Source organism: Gobio gobio, assembly GCF_949357685.1.
Source record: "Gobio gobio genome assembly, chromosome: 18".
NCBI classification, from domain to species: domain Eukaryota; kingdom Metazoa; phylum Chordata; class Actinopteri; order Cypriniformes; family Gobionidae; genus Gobio; species Gobio gobio.
In genome coordinates, this window is record NC_137111.1 from 46,612,126 (window position 1) to 46,627,900 (window position 15,775).

Below are 15,775 nucleotides of genomic sequence, written 5' to 3' on the forward strand. Positions count from 1 at the left end.
AACACACCAATACGTTTTGTCTTTCATAGGTCTGTTGATGCTTTTTCTCTGCCATTTAACTTTTATTAAATTAGGCAAGTCAGGTTCCCATGGCACATTTTTATGCATATTTATAATATAGACAAACCCAAACATTGGTTTCAATTTTTAAACTTAATTATTGGGTTTGTCCATATTTGACCCAAACACGGGTTGAAACTCAGCATTGTTTAGTGTGTGGCACATTTCACAATACATATAGTTTCAACGAAAAAAGCCTGTTTCTACATCTTGAACTTGGCACAGTAAAGCGATTAAAACATCTGTCGAGCCAGAGGTGCTTTAGCTTTACCAAATCACAGTTTTCTAATCACATTCACCGGCCACATTTCCTATTAAATAGTTCTTAACCACAGTGTTATTTTAGTATCATTGTAATACTATTATCATTTAAAACCAGATTAAAAAGTTTGTCAAGATGTTGGCTTGAGAAAGCCGGAGCAGAACGTTTGTATACGTTTTAAAAACTTTCATTTTGATAGTTTAAAGTGGTTTTAAAGCTTAACGTTTGACCGTTTTGAAGGCAATACAGATAGATGGATGGATAGAGAGGTTGATAGAGGGTTTTGTGTGCTGCTAGCATGTTTATAACATGAATAGCAAATTGTTAGCATGTTTTAACACATTACTAGCATTAATTAGCATGTTGTTAACATGAATTAACAGGTTTTTGCATATTGCAGGCATTAATTAGCACATTGTTAGCATTTTTTAACACATTGCTAGTATTAATTAACATGTTGTTAACATGAATTAACATGTTTGCATATTGTTGGCATTAATTAACACATTGCTAGCTTGATTTAACACATTGCTAGCATTAATTAGCATGTTGTTAACATGAATTAACATGTTTTTTCATATTGCTGGCATGAATTAGCACACATTGCTAGCATTGATTAGCATTTTAACACGAATTAACATGTTGTTAACATTAATTAACATGTTTTTGCATATTGCTTGCATTAATTTGCACATTGTTAGCATTTTTTAACACATTGCTAGCATGAATTAACATGTTGTTAACATGAATTAACATGTTTTTGCATATTGCTGGCATGAATTAGCACATTGCTAGCATTAATTAACATGTTGTTAACATGAATTAACATGTTTTTTCATATTGCTGGCATGAATTAGCACATTGCTAGCATTAATTAGCATGTTGTTAACATGAATTAACATGTTTTTGCATATTGCTTGCATTAATTTGCACATTGTTATCATTTTTTAACACATTGCTAGCATGAATTAACATGTTGTTAACATGAATTAACATGTTTTTGCATATTGCTGGCATGAATTAGCACATTGTTAGCATGTTTTAACACATTGCTAGCATTAATTAGCATGTTGTTAACATGAATTAACATGTTTTTGCATATTGCTGCCATTAATTAAAACATTTTTAGCATGTTTTAACACATTGCTAGCATTAATTATCATGCTTTTTCTCTGCCATTTAACTTTTATTCAATTAGGCAAGGCAAAACATGTTTTAACACATTGCTAACATGAATTAACATGTTGTTAACATGAATTAACATGTTTTTGCATATTGCTGGCATTAATTAACACATTATTAACATGTTTTAACACATTGCTAACATTAATTAACATGTTGTTAACATGAATTAACATGTTTTTGCATATGGCTGACATGAATTAGCACATTGCTAGCATTAATTAGCATGTTGTTAACATGAATTAACATGTTTTTGCATATTGCTGGTATGAATTAGCACATTGTTAGCATTATTTACCACATTGCTAGCATTAATTAGCATGCTAATTCATGTTAAAACATGCTAGCAACATGCCAAAAAATGCAAGCAACATGCTAAATTGTGCTATCAAAATATTAAATCAATCAAAACACCAACCAGTGGTGTTGGGCGTCCCTGACTTCATCATTGAAGCAAGAGCAGTGTGAACATTCATTAAAACTTCTCCTTTTGAGTTCCACAGAAGAAAGAATGTCACACGGGTCCAGGTGCTAGTTAATAATGCGGACAGCCAGCGCGTTACCTCTCAGCCTCTACTGTAACGTCACCTGCTTTAATGGCACACAGCTTTACAATAGCCTCTCTGTACACTTCATGGTTTGTGTGTGTGGATCTAGGCAAACAATGCATATGGAGAGAGTCCTGCTTTTACTGACTTTTGACCCAATTTGCTGGCTTGTGCAAAAAAAAAAAAAATGTGGGTTTGGCTTCAGAAGGCTTTTTTTTCTGCATTGAGACAAATTTCACAACCATGAAGGACAAAAAAAGAGGAAGTATTTTAATCATACACTCTTAAAAATAGAGGTTCTTTTTTGGCTTTGAAGGTTCCATGAAGAACCTTTTACATCAATGGAATCTTTGCATTCCACAAAAGATTGTTTAGAATGTTCAAAAATGGTTCTTTTTAGAACTGATCACTGAAAGGCTCTTTAACTTGTTAACTGCCCATTTGCCTCTGCACGTTTAAAACAAATATTTATCCTGATCTAATGTTGACAAACTACATATCATTCGAAAGCTTACGAACTCTAGATTCATCCTGTTGATGAAAATAACGGTTTTGAAATCGGATTTTGCGTTACCATGGAAACGGTACTCTAAATTCTTCTAGCGGCTCCTCCCCTAGTGGGCGTCGTCATGTTTCATATTAAAACATTTATTCTAAAAACGTTATAATAAAAACCTTTTCTAATCTTGACAAAACACACATGGTCGGAAAGGTCTGAGTCTCATGGTTCTATATCTGCCAACTGTTTTGTTATATTTGGACAAAAATATATACATTATTATATAAAGTAATTATTTTTGAAGGCAGATTAGCGCCCTATTTTGGAATTATTTAAGAAATCATGCAACCATGGGTGTAATCACTAGAGGTCTCTATGGAGAGGCTTGAGAATTCCCTAGTTCTCTTTTGAACACATTTAATGATTTTTTTTTTTTTGGATGGATTTGAATATATGTTTAAAAAATCTCAAAGACTATTTATTATAAAGTTTTAGATTTTTTTTTTTGGTTAGAAATATAGATTTTTTCTGTGAATTTGTGTTTTTGAAGATTTCCCATTCATTTCCTGGTGGTCATTTTTGACTGAAGAGCACAAGTGGGAGTATTTTTTTTACGCCGAATTAGCATGCTTGAATCATGCCCTCAAATTTTTTGTGTTTACATACCTAATGCTAGAAACGTCACCAAGTGTCATATCATTCTGATGAAGCTGTGACTTTTAAAAATTCAAAATTCATAGGTTCAGTTTTTCAGGTGTGTATAAGTGTGTGAGTGGATGTGTCAATATCACACTCTTGATGTTTTAGAGTGTCACCCCTTTACTGCTGTGTACTTTTTTTCAGCATTGTGGCCGATTTGTAGATTGTACACACAAAATATTCTGTGAATTTTTGTGTTTTTTCCGATTTCCCATTAATTTCCTATTGTCGGTCATTTATGACCAAAGACAATGAACGCTACTTTTTTTTTTTACGACCAATTAGCATGCTCGAATCATGACCCCAATTTGTTGTGTGTGTTTACATACCTAATGCTAGAAAAGTCACCAAGTTTCATATCATTACGGGATTTCAAGAATTTCAAAACTGACCGAAGAGCACCAGCGGGTTAATGGTTCTGTGGCACCCTTTTGGAACCTTTATTTTTAAGCATGTGCTTTGGTTATCTAATGCATTGTTTAAAAGTCTTTTGCATATTAAGCTGTTCGGTTGCGAGTTCCCCAGGCAGATAGCCAAGATCCGTCTTGAGAACAGAGACTGTTGTTTTGGCAGTTTGCAGCTGTAGAGGCCGAATAGGAAAAGAGGATGCCGGAGGTGGTGGTGTCATGGGAATGCCAAACATGTTAAAGCATAATCGCTCAACTTTTCTCCAGTTAATAAGAAAGGTAGAGCCAGAGCCCTCCTGACTTAATGTCTAGACTGCTGCTTCAAAGATCACGCACATACGGTTAACAGAACCAAGGGTTTCTGAGAGAAATGGCATGCTTACAGTTATCGTCGATGTGTGTGATGGGGTCTCAAGGGTTTCAAAATATAACTTTTTTTTTGTTTAGGTCAAAACAAAATTACGGGGTTACGATCTGAGAAGAGTTCATTGGCTCTGAACTGACCAGTGGCTCAAATTTTAAATGAGTGGCATTTTATTTCTTCAACCCTTTTTCTACCTATTTTCCTGTCAAAACAACGTTCATTGAACACGAGTTCATTTGGAATTATTCAGCTTTTAATAAGAAGCAGAAGATATGCGGTAGTGGGCGTGACTAATGCGCAAACGGCAATTTCATTGGCTGGTGCTCATCTATTACCTTCACTGTTTTGATTTCAGCAAATCAGTTCGAACGAACGCTGACAATGTGATTAATATTCATGAACCCAGCAGCTCATCAATCCTTGCATTGTATATTGTTATTAGTAGTATTATTATTATTATCTTATTAATAATTACTATTATCTATTACTATTTAAAAATTTTTACAGAAACACTGAATGACCAACAATATCTTAAGCACCACCACCAGTCCTAAGTATATATATTAGGGCTGTCAAACGATTAACATCGATATATAATATAGATGTAGCTCTCGATATAGATGTATATTTATTTGAATACACACATGTATATATTTAAGTGTATATATATATTCATATAATTTATATTATATATAAATATAGAAAACATTTCTTAAATATATACATGCGTGTGTGCATATTTATATACACATAATAATTATACACAGTACACACATATTTTATGTAAAAAATATATATATTTTGGATGCGGTTAATCGCGATTAATCGTTTGACAGCACTAATATAAATAAAATAGTATATCAGTCTGGCGAGTAAACGAAAACATTTACTAGCCAATGGCGATTCTATTCCCAAGGTGTCCGTAGAGGGTTGTTGATGCACATCAGTGTAATATTGTTTGCATTTTTTCATGACAACTAATGAAATTAAGTTCAAACCAACAAACTACACTGAGTTAGAGGAACTTGATTTGTAACACAAACACACATTTTTAAGTTAATTACTCAAAAAATTGTGTTGTTCCAACTACACTGAAACACTGAGACAGCAAGTGTTTTCTGCTAGTTTCAGCTCGACGCAGTTCTCATTTCACGTCCAGCGACACGTTGTTTGAATATCAAATGCACTCAGATGTGCTCAGATCTTAAAATAAAATTGGTGTAGACACAATTTTCACTCAGAAATTGCTAGTAAATGTCACACGATAACAAAGAAACAACAACGACATTGAATTGAATGTGCAATTTTTACATAGAAAAACTGAAATAATTTTTCGAATGTAATCCAATAATCCAATATATTTTTTCCAGTGGTTGGGGTTTTTCTAGCATTTGAGTTAAAATCACCAGACAACATTGCACATGCTAAACATGACTTGCTAAGATGTACGCAGTCTTTTCACATATACAATCAATGTAGTTGGCACTGTCCTAGCCGCCCTCAACCTAACCACGTGCGCTACTCTTCTTCTTCTTACGTGAATTATTTTGTGTGTATTTGGCTGTTCAAGCACAATAAGCAGCGGAAAAAACGGGCATTTTGTGTGCACACGTTTTGCGAGAAAATCAATAAATCTAAACAAGTTGTTTTCTAAATTTGAGGTTGATATCTTCAAAAATGAGCTTTCAGTCAGATTTTGTTTGTGCGCAGTACCAAACGCGTCCACTAAATTCACTTCCCATTCATTTTCAATGCGAACATTTAAGCTTTTCGAATCATGGTGATGATTTGTGTGTGTGTGTTTGTGTGTGTGTGTGTTCACATAGCAAGTGCCAAAACCTTTACCAAGTTTCGTACCACTTCGAATTAAGTAAAAAATATATATATTGATAAACAAATATTTTTGGGTCAAAACTGAGAAGAGCACCAGAGGGTTAAAAGTGTATTAACCAGTCATATTTTGGGGTTAGAACTGGGTTCAGGGTCTTGAATAACAATCTTCGCTCTGATTTCAGGGATAGTTGAGGGTTAGGGATTGTATGATACTAAAGTTGTTCCAGGAATATGCTTTCTTCTTCCTCCTTTTACTCGGGAAAATATTGCGTGCAGAGGGTCTTTGTACATTCGATATCATCAATCTATATCTAACACATCTATATTTATAACTATCTATCAATCAATCATTAAAAGGGATAGGGATAGTTAACCCAAAAATTAATTCTTCTTTCAGTTCAGCAGAAGAAAGTAAGTTTTTCCTGACAGATTTCAAGCACTAAGGCTCAGTTTCTTTTCCTCAAGTCTCCAAGTTTTGTCCTAAACCAATAAAAATTTTTTTTATATGCATCAGTTTAAAAACGAATAAAGTTACTGTTATTTGTTTTATTCAAGGAAACTTAAAATAATCAGAAAATGTATCCACTGCCCCCACTGACTTTTGAGGCCAAGTTTCTCAGTTTATTTATTCTTTACTCTTACGTTTACTTGATTTATTTTTGGAGATTGGTTTCAGTCAGCGAAGGTTAGCTGAGAGCGTGCTTCGTGTCGGACACACAAATAAACATTGGCGCGAGACTCCGGCTCTGTTCTACTTCTCTTATCAAACAATCCGACTAAATATTATTGTCTCAATAATAAGCTGTTTTGGAGCAGCCTAAAAGCTTCGATTGTCCATAAAATGGTTTATTGGCCTTTTCCATCTGGCAGCAGTTTTTCAGATGGATAATGTCGTCATGATCACGTCGTTTGTTGAACACTCACACGCTGTTCTCATTCTTTGGACAGTGTTGCTGTGGCTGAGTTTGACTTTTTTAATGCGTGACTTTGTATTATCAAGTCCTTCGAGTTGATGTGTTAGAAGCAGGAAAAATGGCCAAGCGTAAGGATTTGAGCGAGTTTGACAAGGGCCAGATTGTGACGGGTCAGCATCTCCAAAACTGCAGGAAGGCGGCGAGCCGGCGGAGGCAATGATGCTTTGGGCAATGTTCTGCTGGGAAACCTTGGGTCCTCCATCATGTGGATGTGACTTTGACACGTCCCACCTACCTAAGCATTGTTGAGCCCATGTCCAGCCTCTCATGGAGACGGTTTTCCCTGGTGGCTGTGGCTCTTTCAGCAGATAATGCGCCGCCATAAAGCACAAATGCTTCAGGAATGGTTTGAGGAGCACAACAATGAGTTTAAGGCGTTGACTCCGCCTCCAAATTCCCCAGATCTCAATCCAATCGAGCATCTGTGGGATGAGCTGAACAAACAAGTCCGATCCATGGAGGCCCCACCTCACAACTTACAGGACTTAAAGGATCTGCTGCTAACATCTTGGTGCCAGATACCACAGCACACCTTTAGGGGTCTAGTGGAGTCCATGCCTCGACGGGTCAGCAAAAGTGCGACCAACACAATATTAGGTCATGTGTATATACACAGAACCGGTCAAAAGTTTGGAAGCATTACTATTTGTTATGCTTTTGAAACAAGTCTCTTCTACTCATCAAAGCTGCATTTATTTGATCAAAAATACAGAAAGAACAGTTATATTCTGAAATATTATTACAATTTAAAATAATGGTTTTCTTTTTTAATATACTTTAAAATATAATTTATTCCTGTGATCAAAGCTGAATTTATCATCATTACTCCAGTCTTCAGTGTCACATGATACTTCAGAAATCATTCTAATATGCTGATTTATTATTTATTATCTGGGAAATTTACTAGCAAATCATTTCTAATAAATGTTCTTTAATGTTGACTGAAAGTGGTTCTTCTATCGCTGTTCTTTTGAAACCTTTATTTTTAAGTGTTACTCTCGACTATCTGCAGTGTTTTTCTCGTGGAGGTCAAAGCAGCGCTTGTGTCATTTTAGAGACCACCTGTGACCACATCTATATGTATTTTGACCAACAGGCTGCTCTACATGCAGATCTGTCCTCTGTAATGAGGGCTCCTGCTGTCGAGGTTTCTATGGTCCGGAGGGCAGGAACTCTGTTAATATTCCGGCATAGGCTCGAACCGGCTGGAATGTAAACAAAAGCCCTCAGCGGCCGGATCGGCCTGTTAATGAGGCCGTGAAGGAATGCGGAAGAATGACACGGCGAGCACAAGGCAATGGCCTCTACACCCACACAAACACATTTACAGTAAGGCTGAAGCGTACGCTATCTTACACACACATCTACTGTACGCCAGCAGCTCCGGCACATTTCTGAAGCTCAACAGAACCTCACTTTTCAAAAAGCTTCTATTGAATGCATTCATTGAGAAATACATTATTACCAAATAAATGCATGAAATATTGATTTTAATTCATCAGCGGAATCAAGTACAGACTTTAATGTGAGTTTAGAAAAAGCATGGGCATTTGTTGATTAGGCTATTATTTTTAATCATTTAAAAAGTATTAAACTCATTAAGAGAAATGTATGGAATTTAGATTTTTTTTTTTAAAGTGTATTTTAATAATTTAGAAGGTTTTAAAGTCATTAAGTGAAATTTAAAATATTAATTATTTGGGTGAATATAAAAAATATGTTGTTTAATACTTTCTAAATGATTAAGAAATATAATAATTGGTGAATATAAAAAAACTAAATCAACAAATTCCACTACTTTTCTAAATTATTAAAATACTTTTTTTTTTTTACTAATAATTTATGGTATTATGAACACTGTAAAAAAATTGCAGCCTTACATTTGTAAGTACAATCAACATTTTAACTTTAAATTACATTGAACTGACTTTAAAAAAAATTGTTGAATTATGTATAACGTTTTTTTTTTTAATTGCTTAAAGAGCACCTATCATGCATTTTGAAATGTACCTTTCATGTAGTGTGTAACATAGATCTAAGTGAACAAAAACATCCTGCAAAGTTTGAAATATGACAGTGCACCGTATATATAGTTATTTTCTTTCAAAAGTAAGAGTCGACTCGGAGTCATTTTTAAGAATCGTTAGAAGACCGAAGCTTTTTCTCTGACTAGATGACGTCAACTTGTCAAGTTATTTGAATACGATACGCCCACTTATTGCGCTCCAAGACGCCAGTGAAAACTAGAAAACATCATGGCCACGAGACGCTGTGTTCTGAAGTGCGACTCAAAAGCAAACTTTTTTCATCTGCCCAAGGATGAGCATTTGAAGACTAAGTGGCTTCAAGACAAACCATACATCGTCGCGATTGAGTGTTTATTATTAGTCGTCAAATGTATGTTTCGCGATCTCAGGAAGCTTTTATTATGGACTTTTATTATGGCACATGGTTCTTCTTCGTCTGTCTGTACATGGACTACATGTGCACAGAGCGCCCTCCGGCTGCCAGGATGAATTGAAAACAACACATAAGAGACTCAATCGCTCATGATTAGGCTATTTCTGCCCATTTTGAGGAAGTATTGAATAAAAAATACTCCTCTGTTTAGAAATTTGACACAGACATATGAGAATCTATCAATATGTCTCCTCATCTGCACACTTTTGAACTAAAAGCCCTGAGGGATGTTGATTTCTCGCAAGGAGTTTTTTTATGAATGAGATCAGCTGAGGCTCATATTACAATCAAACAGTACCGACGCGGTTTTCATATTCATAACTCCTGACACATATTAACAAATTACTGTCACTATAAGACTTTGATGGGCGTTCCGTTTCCGAAAATATCTGCACAGACTATACCAATCACAACTGACTGGGTCATCGGACCAATCAGCGCAGATTAGCGTCACGTAAAGGCGGGGTTTTGAAAAGTGAATCACTAAAGGAATCATTTGAGAATCGCTGTCAAAACAGGTAAAAATAAATGCATATTATAAGAAAACTAAAGTCTTTTTTGTCATTGCATGCATGCAAAACTGTTGTTGGGGACTTCTAAAACAATATTTGGAACATTTTAAATGCCATAATAGGTGCTCTTTAACTTATTTTGATGAGTTAAAGCAATGTAAAAACATGCACTATATTATGTAAATGTATTATATAAATATTATATAAATGTATAAATCAAGCACTAGGCCTGCAGACGCTTCTACACACATCAGTGAGAGAATGGGCCGCTCTCAGGAGTGTGTGTGTGTGTGTGTGTGTGTGTGTGTGTGTTCGCTTCTACACACATCAGTGAGAGAATGGGCCGCTCTCAGGAGTGTGTGTGTGTGTGTGTGTGTGTGTGTGTGTGTGTGTGTGTGTGTGTGTGTGTGTGTGTGTGTGTGTGTGTGTGTGTGTGTGTGTGTGTGTGTGTGTGTGTGTGTGTGTGTGTGTTCGCTTCTACACACATCAGTGAGAGAATGGGCCGCTCTCAGGAGCTCAGAGAACTCAAGCGTGGGGCCGTGATCGGTGGACACCTGTGCAATAAGTCCAAATATTATACTAAATATTCCACGCTAAACTGTTAGTGGTGTTATAACAAAGTGGAAGCAATTGGGAACAACAGCAACTCATCCATGAAGTGAAATCACAGAGCGGGGTCAGCGCATGCTGAGGGTCACAGAAGTCGCCAACTTTCTGCAGAGTCAAGAGCTCCAGACCTCCAAACTCCTGTGTCCTTCAGATGAGCTCAAGATCAGTGTGTGGAGCTTCAGGGAATGGGTTTCCATGGCCGAGCAGCTCATCCAAGCCTTACATCACCAAGTGCAATGCAAAGCGTGGGATGCAGTGGGGTAAAGCGCGCCGCCATTGGACTCTAGAGCAGTGGAGATGTGTTCTCTGGAGTGACCAATCACGCTTCTCTGTCTGGCAATCCCATGGACGAGTCTGGGTTTGGCGGTCGCCAGGAGAACGGGACTTGCCTGACTGCATTGTGCCGAGTGTAAAGTTTGGTGGCGAGGGGATTATGGGATGGGGCTGTTTTTCAGGGGTTGGCCCCTTAGTTCCAGTGAAAGGAACTCTTAATGCTTCACCAAGACATTTTGGACAATTTCATGCTCCCAACTTTGTGGGAACAGTTTGGGGACGGCCCCTTCCTGTCCCAGCATGACTGACCAGTGACCAAAGCGTCGCTCCATAAAGACATGAGGAGCGAGTTTGGTGTGGAGGAACTGGACTGGCCTGACCTCAACCCAATAGCAGGGCGGATTTAGTGATTTGGGGGCCCCAAGCAAAATACAGGAATGGGGCCCTATGTTGTGATGATTGCTGACCATAGTTGTGGACAATTTTTATTTTATTTTATAACATTGTACATGTTATAAATAATTGCTTTTGTCATGTTTTAGATCCCTTGTTCACGTGTAAACGGGTTATAACAGTATTAGAGTAGGTTGGACACTAAGTGGTCATTTTCACTGCACAATTGTTTACACAACACAAGGCTGCCTAATTCTAAACTTTAAAATATTTTTTTATATTATCAAAATGAAAGAAATTAATACATGCATGAGAATTTTCAACCAAAAATGTGTGTACGCATGTGTCATGTACTCAGGTCCTTGAGTCATCGCCATTTAAAACGATAAATATATCATACGCACTGTTGCTCCGTATTTAATTATAACTTCAGATGCATGATATTTTCATTTGTAGGGCCCTATGAAATCTGTTTTCCAAATTCCATTAAAAAAAGATTCCTTTTTTTCTGTTTAAATTTTTTTCTGGATGGTTATATACAATTTTATTAACCAAAAAGCATGTCTAATTAATTGAAACTTGAATAATTTAACAGCAATTTATTAAAAGTTTAACTAAATATATATATTTATTTGTTTTATGTAGCTATTTACATTTTTCTGGCAATCAAATGAAGACATACAACATTTATCTTTTATTCCGCATGAGAATATTCCAATATTATTCCAATGAAAATTAAACAACCCCTTTCATTTTTGTACATTCAAAGTGCTGCACAACAGAGGTTTAGGCCTACTGTTAAAATTGTTACATTAAGAAATACATTATCCTGTCCAAACTTTTATTTTGACGGGTTGCCTTAGAACTTTTTCTGTGTATGTTATGATAGTTTCTCTCAAATGAAACGGTTCAATGCTCGTGGCCTATGATTTCAGCGATGCAGAAAATGCGAACAGAATAGCGGAATCCAGTCATAAAAATTAAATGTAATGTTTAACGCGGAATTTGTCAAATTTTGGATGAATAAATCCAATGCGAGTCAGTAGCCTACACTTCAATCAAAGCGCAATATGGACTAGTGGATGTGAATATTAAACGGCAAAAATACTATTTAAATATGAATCCTGCATGTGTTGTGTCTCTGTGTGAATGAATTGAGCGTTGCGCGTGCTTCAGTAGTAAACCGTGCGTCCGAGTTCTTATGAATGGATTCTGTGATCCTGTACGCGTCTTCTGAATCGCGGAAATCATTTGGGCGCTACACTTTCTACAAGAAGCATGTTCAACGCGGATGCATCTCGTATGTAAAAAGCATTTTAGGGGGCCCTTGGCTTTCGGGGGCCCCAGGCGGTCGCCTACCTTTGCCTGATGGATAGGTCCGCCCCTGCCCGATAGAACGAACAGCTTTGGGATGAATTAGAGCGGAGACTGAGAGCCAGGCCTTCTCGTCCAACATCAGTGCCTCACAAATGCGCTTCTAGAGGAATCCCCATAAACACACTCCTAAACCTTGAGGAAAGCCTTCCCAGAAGAGCTGAAGCTGTTAGAGCTGCAAAGGATGGGCAAACTCCATATTAAACCCTACACTCTAAAAAAAAAGGCTCGTAATCATAGGGGAACCTTTTTTAGTGCTATATAGCACCAATTTTGGTGCTTCAGAGGTTCTTCAGTGGTTCTTCAGCGGTTCTTCATAGGTGCTATATAGCACCTTAGTCAAAGAACTGGTGAAGAACCGCTGAAGAACCGCTGAAGAACCACTGAAGCACCAAAATTGGTGCTATATAGCACTAAAAAAGGTTCCCCTATGATTACGAGCCAAGAACCATTTTTGGTGCAATACAGAACCTTTTTTTTTTTTTAGAGTGTACGGATTAAGAATGGGAAGTCATTGAAGTTCATGTGTGTGTAAAGGCAGGCGTCCCAAAACTTTTGGCGATATAATATATGTTGACAATTTATTGATCATATAATTTTTTACAGTGAATTTGATTTTGCCTTTATACTGACCCAAAAAAAGTATATCTTGATTAATAAATTTATATTTTCAATAATGAATTCAGTATTAACTAGGGCTGTCAAAAGATTAATCGCGCAAGCATGTATATATTTAAGAAAAAATATATATTTTTATATATAAAACATTTATATTTATATATATTATAGATTATATAAATGTATATACAGTATATACATGCAAATATTTCTTAAATATATACATGAATGTGTGTGTATTTATATATAAATAATAATTAACAGAGTACACACACATATATTATGTAAACACAAACTTTTATTTTGGATGCGATTAATCGCGATTAATCTTTTGACAGCCCTAGTATTAACTCATTAAGTGAAATTTATGGTATTTGTTGATTTTAAGTTTTTAGTTTAATATTCACCCAAATAATTATTGTTTTATTTTTTTTACACATTAGTTATTTGGGTGAATATAAAAAAACCTTAAAATCAACAAATAAATTTCACTTAATGAGTTTAATACTTTCTAAATTATATATTTTTTAAATTAAATCAAAGTGAAATTTAAAGTATTTGTTGATATTGTTTTTAAAATGTGTACACTCTACAAAATGCTGGGTTAAAAACAACCCAAGTTGGGTTGAAAATAGCCAAACAGAGCAATTGCAGTTGGGTTAAATGTTTGCTTAAAACAACCCAATTGCTCTGTTTGTCCATTTTCAACCCAACTTGGGTTGTTTTTAACCCAGCATTTTTTTTAGAGTGCATTTTTAATCATTAAGCCCATTACGGGAAATGTATGGAATTGTGAATTAAGATATTATTTTTAATAATATTGTAAAATTGTGAGTTTGTTGATTTTTTAAATATTATTCACACAAGTAATTCATATCTTATTTTAAAAATGCATATTTTGAATTATGTAAAAGTCATTAAACTCATAAAGTGATTTGTTGATGAAGCACTATCTGCTGAACTCGTCTTCGGCTCTTTTGTTTTCAGGAGTTTTCGGGAAGTGTGAGTGGAAAGGGGGGGGGGGGGTGGTCCATGTGTTTTTGTTTAGTCATTTGGTTTTGGAGTCAAACCCCTCCCAATGCTACTCTCACCTCGTAACTGACCCACACCAAGAAGAATAGATCTCAGACCTAAAGCTGTGGTTTCTCATCACTGTTGATCCTGTTCTTTTGTGTGCCAGACTTCACACTTTCTTAAGCACTGATAAATGTGTTTACCCATCTTGAGCCGAGAGAGCGAGCGAGCCGCGGCCTCCCTCACGCACCGCACGTAGCAGGATCATTCAAATACAGCTTCCTCTGGCAGCGGGCCAAGCAGCATCCGGGGTTCAGATCAGTTCATCGCTGTCTTTCGCGCTCACACATGGCGGTGGAGGTTTGGCAGCCTCAGACTCTTCTGTGAGGGGTAAAGTACGAGATGTTGTGACGCTCAGGAAACCGGTCCAGCCCTCAGACCTCCTGCAGTGTGTGTGTGACCAGCGCTTACATCTGTCCTGCAGAAAACTGTGCATACAAAAGTTATACTGTTGTACTGACTTCAATTAAAAAAAATATTGCATAACAAAATATATATTTAGGGAAAATTATTTTCTCTAAAAATTAGTAACTTAAAAAAAAAAATCATACATTTTATTTAAATTGACTTATACAGTATTATGGAAAATATTGTAACTTTTTTATTTTAGGGCAATGTTTTTTTTTTTATATTCACCTAAATAATTAAAATCTAAACAAATGTTTAAAACATGCATTTTTAATAATGTAAAAATCATTAAATTCATTAAATGAAATTTATGGAAGATTCATTTTTTTTGTACTTTTATTATTATTTTTAATTATATGTTATGGTTAAATATTTTTATTTATTTTTGTTTAATTCACACAAATAATTACAAATGAAAAAAAGTTGATTTTTAATAATTTAAAAAACATTAAAATAATTGTAAAAAAATATTTAAATTGTGACGTATTTATACATTTTGGTAGTATTTGTATGGACATTTTTTTATTAGATTATATTTTATGGTTAAATATTTGTATTGAATTTAGTTATTTTAAATTCACCTAAATAATTAAAAACAACAAAAAATATTTTTAAAGTGTATTTTTAATTATTTAAAAACAAATTAAACTAAATTTATGGGATGTTTTTAAATTTTACATTATTTTGTGGTAGTATTTGTTGACTTAAATGTATTGCTTTTTAAATTATATTTTAGGTTTAAATATTTTTATTGAATTACATTTTTTTATTAAATAAAAAAAGTGTATTTTTAATCATTTAAAAATAAATGAGTTTTTATATATATATATATATATATATATATATATATATATATATATATATATATATATATATATATATATATATATATATATATATATATATATATATATATATATATATATATATATATATATATATATATATATATATATATATATATATATATATATATATATATATATACATATATATATATACACACACACGCACATTGACTTAAATTTATTAAATTTAAAAAAGAGTGAAGAATATTTATTATTATTATTTTAGGGATTTCTTTTTTTCATATTCACCCAAATAATTGATTTAGATTTTTTTATGAAAAAAGTATTTTTAACAATTTAAACTCATTAAGTTAATTTTATGGATGATTAAAGGGTAAACTGTAGCACAAATAATATCCCTCAAGTCTTAAAGAAACA

General features: G+C 34.7%; 1 protein-coding gene across 1 annotated transcript in view; it reads left to right on the forward strand.

The window, feature by feature from the left end:
• egln1a (egl-9 family hypoxia-inducible factor 1a) overlaps positions 1–15,775 on the forward strand; it is a 36,900-nt gene that overhangs the window by 8,852 nt on the left and 12,273 nt on the right. The gene's annotated exons all lie outside the window — the stretch shown is intronic.